General features: G+C 44.5%; 1 pseudogene; it reads right to left on the reverse strand.

Moving 5' to 3' along the window:
• Positions 1–366: 366 nt before the first annotated feature.
• LOC109461238 (endosome-associated-trafficking regulator 1 pseudogene) lies at positions 367–8,137 on the reverse strand (annotated as a pseudogene).
• Positions 8,138–8,425: the final 288 nt, after the last annotated feature.

An 8,425-nucleotide genomic window follows, 5' to 3' on the forward strand; every position in this document is an offset into this window, starting at 1 on the left:
TTATAAGGATGGTTCTGGAAAGAGAAAGGAAACCACGCATCACAGAACGGTTGTTTCCATGTTCAGTAACTTAAAAAATCAGGGGATTTTATAAAAATGTCTTCCAGTAGATCATTAGTCTATAAAATAGGAGGGGTTCACCAGAAGGGCAGCGTGGATTTACAAGTGCGACTCTCACCTATAGAAGCAGCTCCTCCTCGCGGTTGGCTAATAATATTGTTCTAGATCATGAAATGACATCTCATAACAAATATTTTTACTCTGGGTGAGGTCTGCATATTTCAAGACACAATGGCATTTTTAAACCCAGTAAGTAGTGGTTTCAGGAGGTAAACAGAGCTGCGAGCTGAAGCTTCTCTGTGGTTCTCACTCCTCCTCGTCGTCTTTAATTTCAGTAATTCTGTCTATAGATTTAAGGATTTCAGCAACGAAATTCAGCGTTTCAGCTCCAGAAACCAGCTGCTTTCCTGAGGAATGCGTGTTGTTCTCAACCACGCCGAGGTTCTGCAAGGCCGCATGGGTGTTCTGCTTCGCCAGGTGCCCCAGCCCGAGCCCAGGGCTTTGTTCTCGCACTTGAAGTGAGAGACCTGTGCTTCGAGGAAGCTTAGTTCTTTAGTTTCATGATGTGATTTGCTGCCTTTACAGCCTGTGTGGTCATCAGCTCCAGGTTCTGCTCCACCTGCTGAACTACGGATTCCAGGTCGTGAGAGTCACTCTCCTCCTTTATCATTTTTGCTTCTAATTTCTGCTCAAGCGTCCTCACCACTTCTGTCTGCGTCTCAGAGAAGCTCTGTACCTCGGTCAGCTTTCTTCTTAGCATAGTAGTCCCATCTTTCAGTGCTTCGTAACTTACCTGCAGCGTCGGAAGGTGCCAGCCCAGAGACTCTCGGTGGGCTGCAAAGTCTGCGCTGGGGATCCCGGCCAGAGAGAGGCGAGAGTCAGTCACTCAGCATCCACCGGGGCAGAGACTCGGGTCCCACCAGCTCTGATGGGCTGGAGGAGGAGATGCATGTGCTGCAGGGCGACGTGCTGGCAGCGACCCTCAATGAGAGGTCTGCTCCACATCAGACCACGGACAGGCCCTGTCCCACCCATCGTCCTTGTCCTTGAGCTCGTCCAGGAGATCGCCAGCCCTGTGGCGTCTTCCAAAAAACGGCTGCTGGTGTTCCAGGCCAAACTCCATGGTTTGGGAGGCTGGGGAGTTGCCCCTGCTGAGGGCCTCCTGGCTTCCTGTGAATACAGTCAGCTGTTGGCTGTGTCCTTTTTCAACAGGCTGAGGTTCTTGGTTTTCAGAAACTCTTTAAAGGAGAGTGGATTTGCCTCTTCAAGTTCTTCAAGTCTATCATCGTCCTGATTGATGAGGCTGCGGGCCAGGGACAGAGGGCTGACGCCCTGGCGGCGTGCGTAGCTCCCCCATTGCCACAGGCCCGGTGGCGCTGGCCCTCCTTGCACCAAAGCGGTGGCTCCATCGCCCCGGCACGCCTCGCCGCCCCAGTCCGAGGCCCCATCCGCTGGGACTCAGCTGCAGCTCCTTACCTCTCACCCGCGGCTTCCTGCTCTGAGCACTGCACCGAAGCAACCCCAGAAGGACTTTTAAAACAATGCAGTCAAACGTGGATGGGGACCTTGAATCATTAGGCAAAGTTCCATTGGCTTCAGAGTTTTCATTTGCCAAGATAAGGTAATTTGTAATATGTTCTAGAATAATTCCCTTTTCTAATAATCAAATGCTATTTTTATTTTTAAAAAAGGTTGGAAACAAAAAGGATAAAAAGAATGAATTTTAGAAAGCTAGAAAACATGGTACCTGAGGTCTGGTACAAACGGTCCTAGTGGCCTTGAGTAGGTCCTTTCCCCTCTCTGGGCCTCAGTTTCCCCATCTGCACCAAGAAAGGAATAGACTTGCTAAGTTCTTCTCTCACTTTATTTTGTGTATGAATCACCGGAGGATCTTGTTAAAAATGCAGATTCTGATTCAGCAGATCTGGGGAGTGGGGCCTGGGATTGAGCATTTCTGCCAACCTCTCAAGTGATGACAACCCTGCTGGTCTAGGGACTAGGCTCTGAGTAATGAGGAGCTCGATCACCTCAGATTTAACTCGAAAACCAAGGCAGTAGAGTACATTCCCAATCACTGGGTAAACAAGGAGCGTTCATTTCCTTTCTATGGGACAGTGACATTTCTTAGCTGTAGCTTGAAAAGCTGTTCCTCCTACTTACACGTTTTTGGTCTCAAAAACGTGTATGTGGTATGAACTGTGTCCTCTCCTCCGCCCTCCAGTTCAAAACCCATCTTTTCCCGTGTCACCATAAGGCACTGCTGGATGTGCTGTCGGCTGTGCCTCACCTACTGCTGACAGGGAGGGCTTTTAAAAGAAGTCAGTTCCTGCTTTCCCTGCAGAAATCAAGCACGTCATTTCTGCTACTCATTCAGTTGGCTGGGTCAGAGAGCACGCTCGGGCTCCATTTTCCCAACACACTTGCAGTGCAGTGGGCCGTGCAGCCCTGTTCTCACCTCCTCAGAGTGAGGGTTTTCTTCCCCTGATAAAGACCTTTTTTGGGTAGGTGGAATATCTGGTAGGAAAATAGCATTCGTGTCAATGTGCACCTCAATTATTCTGGAAACCTGAGGTCTTTCAAAGCTTTCCAGTAGCCAGTGTGTTTTCACTTCCATTTTTCAAGTTGACCGTGCCAACTGAAGAAATGGAGCTTCTGTTAGATACGTATTCAAAGTTATTTACCACTTATAATTAGTAAGTGGTGAAGGTGGAACTTACGCTTGGATCCTCTAACTCTAACGCTTTCTACTATATTGCCTGCCTTGAACACCACAAAATTGGTGTGAAAAGGTCAAAATTGCATTTGCCATTGGTATGGGGATACAATCAGGAGGGAGTGTCCAAATGGACAGTGTACTTGTGACCATCTTTGACGTACTATGGACCTAGGGGGTCTGTTCTCTTTCTCGTATTGTGGGCTATTGTCCTGCCTCTGGCCCAAAAAGGAATCTTGAGATATTTGGTCTAGCTTTGCCCAGATATCATTAGCTATCATTTAGGTGTAGAGTCCTGACATTAAGTGAGCTCCTAATGAGTATTAGATATTATGTTACACACATGCATCTATTATTTCATTTAATCTTTGTAACTTATCTATTATATTGTTATTATTATTATTATTATTATTATTATTATTATTCCTGCTCAAAGATGAGCAAAACAGGGCTCAGAGAGTTTAATCCCTTTCTTAAGCCAAGATTCAAGACCAGGCAGTGTGGCTATGGAGCCTGCTTTCTTTACAATAGCTAAGCATGACCACAGAACACTGACCATTATTTCCCTAGCATTTATCTCACAGGGGTAATAACACTATATCTGAATTTTAAAACAGTTGTACTCCTTTTCACTTGTCATAATCCATTTCCTATTTGCTTTTCTAAATGACATAAGCCGTCTCCCATGACCAAGATCATCTTGCTTTTCTATTGACAAAATTTGCTTCAAGGTCATTTTCCCATCACTTAGAGTCACCCTTGTATTAACTGTACACTGCATCTTCTTAATCTGTATTTACCACCTGACTTTTTGGAAATCCTTTGTTTGGGAGAGAGCAATTTACACAAGACAGCCCACTTTGGCTTCGCCCTTTCATTCTATTTATCTTATCCCAATGACCTTCTCAAGTGTTGACCTCATCAGGACTTATTATTGACATAACTGATGTGAAATTGAGATAATAAGTGCTCCAGTTCTGAGATGCAAGCCCCACTCCACTCAGGGAAGGAGACTGGGGCTGTTGAGGTCAGCCACCTCCCTAGTCAGCACAATCCTGGTGCTGCAGGATGGCCAATTCTTAGGACTCTTTGTCTGGGGCATCTGCCTGAGCCTCAATTGGGCCATCTATAATAAAGTCTAGCTTGAAAAAGATAATCTCTGAACTCCTTTCCAGCACTAAAATCCTTTAATCCTCATATTTCTTGACTATTAGACAGTTTAATTCTTTGATCTTATAACTAAAGAGTAAGGCACCAGGCATGTGTGAAAGAAGAAGGGATTTGGAACCTGATAGGGGATTTGTCTTTTACAATCAGACAGAAGTTGGGGGAAATGACCTGGTATAGATAACAGTTGTGAATGGATGCCGCAGGTGTGAAGCCTGGATGCCACAGGTGTGAAGCCTGGATGCCACAGGCGTGAAGCTCTGTCTCCGATGTTTGGCACTAGAGAGTTAAAGAGGAGGTGGCTTGGGTTTCTTCACATAGGAGGAACGTAGCAGAGGGAAACCTAGGAGGTTTAAGACATCCATCTGTGGACTCCCACCCAGGAAAACTTAGCTTGATTGTAGAGAGAGGCCTGACAAAAGCCCAGCAGGAGAGCTAGCAGCCTACACTCTGCTCACCACCCTTGGGCAGGAGTTAGGGGTATGGCTGTAGTTTCTGCAGTAGCAGTTCAGTAAGACCAGAGAGAGCACCAGGGAGCAGGGAGAAAACCCAGTCCTGGGAACTGGAGCTCATTGGGTGGGAAGATCTGTGTTCACACATGGGGGCAGAGGAGCAGAAAGCAGTAACTCAGGGGCTCAGCAGTCAACACTGGGAATGACAACAAAGTCTTCCCTGGAAGGGGCTGGAGAAAGGAGCAGGTATGTTGTCTTTCTTCCATCATGAAGACCAGCCCAGAAACTGGACAGGACTAAACTTTCAGCTCCGGGTACAAATGGGCCCAGCTTAGAGGAACCTGGGATGGCAGAGCAAAGTAAGAAGTCATGGGACTGCATCGGCCACAATGAAAGTGGCTTTTTCCATTCTCAGTGTCTTCTTATCTTTACATCATTGTATCAATCACAGAACACCTTCCAATCCATGGTCTAGTAATATTATGGCTCCCTATCACATACCATGACCATCTTTGAACTGGTTTTGCTCACTGGATTCTTGAATTCTATTGATTTTGGTTTTGAAAATATAAACAGCAAACTTTCTCATTAAAAGACCATGAAGCATACTGGTTAAGAGGCTCTGGAATCAGACAGACCTAGATTTGAATTGCACCTCTGCCACTTAGCTGCTATGTGACTTTGGGCGAGTCACTTCACCTTAATGGGCCTCCGATTCTTCATGCATAAAATTGAGATACTAATACTAGCATCCCAAAGTTGTTGTGACGATTAATTAAGAAAATGTTTCTGGCACATGGGAAGCACTAGATAAATGGTAGCTAATGTTATTATTGCTTTGTCTAAACTGTCTCCCACCCTAGCATCTGGTCATATGTTCCTTGTATAGGCTTTCCAAATCAATTCAGTCTGTGTGCTGACTTCTCATTGATGCTACATGAGTGAATCAAGAATTTACCTTATTAGAAGATGACATACTTCATGTGTTTTCTGAGCTCATATTGTGGTTGAAGAGCCAACCCTTAATTAAGGGTGCTTAGAAAGCCCCCAAAAATATACTAGAACTGAGGGAATGTAACCGTCTAGGAAGGTACCTCATGTCTAGATTATATTTCTCTAGTGCCTCCTAGCCTTCCACTGAGACTTCCAAGTCAGGTTTAATTTTAAGATAAAAATAGAAACAAATTCCTCATGTTGAGTGTAGAGAACCAGGAAAATTTGTTGTATCCTAATAGTTTAATGACATGAACAAAATTGATGGGCCTGGCAGGGGCCCTATTCTGCATACCACAAATCTGTACCAATAAACACTGTCCATAGCTCCTGAAATTCCATGTGGTTTTGGAGAGTCTCTCTCAACTTTTGGAAATGCTGCAAACCTGCAGCAAACCTGGACTGTGTACAGTAGTACCTTGGTTTTCAGACGTCTCCGTTGATGAACATTTCGGTTTAAGAATGCCATAAATCTGAAAGTAAATGCTTAGGTTTTTTAACATGCCTTGGAAGTCGAACATGTCACGTGGCTTCCGCTGAATGCAAGACCCTGAGGCCTAGCTGTTGGCTGTTTTCGAACGTTTCAGAACTCCAATGGTCTTCCGAATCGGTTTACGTTAAAAAACTGAGGTACCACTGTACTCTAAAGGAAGGTCAGAGGCCTTAAAGTGTGTCCAAGGAAAGCAGTGTCTCTTGGCTGCTGGAAAAGGCACACAAAGTGCTCAGATGTTTCTATAGCAGAGAGCTCTGAGGGAGAAATATTGTTCCAGAGACCCAGCTCATCTAGATGGAGTAAGGATCCCAGAGCATGTTCGTACCTGATCAATATTTTATGAGACTATTTCTGTGAACTTGCTTTGATGTCAGGGTTCCCTTAATTTTTCTGCAGTGTCTCATCTTATAGCCTGAGCTGTGATGTCAAAAATAGAGGATTGTAGATGTGTAATAAGGCTTGGTCAGAAAGCTTGTTGAGAACTTAGTGGCAGATACATGGGAAATGGCAGAAGTCAGAAATGGGATCAGTGCGAGCAGGGGACTGAGAATCTCTCAGCACGGGGAGTGAGCTGTATTATTCTTTGCACTTCCAACCCAACCACACACAACAACAATGAACAGATTGACACTGCAAATTTATTTGTTGAGTGGATGGATGAACAAATGGATAGATGGGTGAATAAGAACTACCTTCACTTGCACCAGACCTTGTCAGTTTATATATCTACCTCTGCCCAACAGCCTGGAAGCTTCCTGAGGGCATCTTTGTATAACCAGCATGGAGCGCAGGAGGGCTAGATCCAAACTGAGTGGCATTGAGACGGGGCAGTCCTGGGAACCTGGCATGTACTCTTAATTTGGGAGATGTGAATGTTAGGATCTGACATTCTGGGTATGGGGGGAAGGGTCAGAGAAGATAGAGTTGAAACAAAACAGTGAACCAATAACAAAGACAAGTGCCAGACAGCTGGTTCGTCATTAAAATTTTTTAATTGAACGGACGCTTGGCCTGTGCATGTGTAGTGTAAGGAGTTGCCAGTCAAATGAAAAGGTTAGCACCCACCCATGTTATTCGAGCCAGAAATGTAGTCTCCGTGGTTCCACCTCCTAAATATCACTGGAATCCAGCTTCCTGTCCCCACCACCACTCCCTGTCCGATGTTTCCCCATAAGCATCTTTTCGACAGACATCTTTGCTGCAAGTATTTTTACCACAAACATTTTCACCACATCATTAATTGGCCATGAAGCAGTTTTACCATGAAAAAGATAAAATCATGAAAAATAAAAGAGGCATCTTAAAAAGAACAGAACAAAAGTAAAAAGACCATTGCAAAGTACCACATATTTCAATACGTTTAAAATGTGTGTAGATTCATAGCAATATGGTGCAAATAACTGATTTTATTTTGTGGTTTTTATTTTGCCTTTGTCCCATGGGAAATGTAGGTTCAACTCTGTGCCCTCAGAGAGGACCCTTGACTTCTCTTTCTTCTCCCAATGTAGTGTGTTTCAAAATAGAAACCAACCATGGGGGCAAATCATCATCATCTGAAAGAAATGCTATTCTAAGACCACCACCATCATGTCTGCTCCTTACTCGTGTAGACTGTCATGAGGGCTAGCTAAGCTTTATATAGAATATAAAAATGGGAGTAACGACAAGAACTTTGTCAATGGAGGAATGAAACCAAGCTGACAACTCACTTTAAGTACTTTCAGTCTGCTAGAGGCTGTTGATTCGTCAATGGAGAAATGAAACCAAATAAACAAAACCAAACTAACAACCAGTTACTTTATCTTTTTTTTAGAGCAAAATTGCTTTACGGCCAATTAGTTATCCAGCAAAAATCCTTGCAGCAAAGATGTCTACCGCAGAGGTGCTATGGGGAAAATACCAAGAACCAATTAAGACCCTCAACACCTGCTACCTGTGTCCATATTGCTTCTCCATAATTCACAGTAAGCAGGAGGTAAGTGAGCTTTTAAACAGAAATCAGATCACTTCACTTCCCTGTTTCAGAAGACTTCAGTGGATCCCCATTTGCTACCCGATCAAGCCGAAATGTGACTTACTGTTCTGGTCCTTGAGTACCTCCATGTTGTCCACGTCCTCTCTCTTCTCTGCCTCCACCTTTGCCCTGTATTCTAGGCAGAAGGAACTACTTGCTATTGTCTGACACTCTGCTGTGTCACATTGCTTTTTTGCAAAGGCTGAGATTTTAGACATGAGTTTAGACTGGAGCCTCAGTCTCATCTTGAGCTCATGTCCAGATGTGACCCCCAGACATGTCCTTTGCTCTAGTCACACTCGACTACCCGCTGTTCACTGACTGGACCAAGGGTTTCCAAGATCTCACAATCTAGCAGAGGAGGTCAAGGTTTGAACAAATAATTAGACAATAATAAGGAAAATGTTTCAGTGGAGGTAGGATGCAGTTGCTGAGGTATATAGACAAGATAGCTGTCAGTTATGTCTGGTGGGTCAGTGAAAGCCGCAGGAAATAGGCAGCATTTGAACCCAGCCTTGAAGGATGACCAGGGT

The sequence above is a fragment of the Rhinolophus sinicus genome, chromosome 18 (genome assembly GCF_057876585.1).
Source record: "Rhinolophus sinicus isolate RSI-liver-muscle chromosome 18, RSI-T2T, whole genome shotgun sequence".
Taxonomy (NCBI): domain Eukaryota; kingdom Metazoa; phylum Chordata; class Mammalia; order Chiroptera; family Rhinolophidae; genus Rhinolophus; species Rhinolophus sinicus.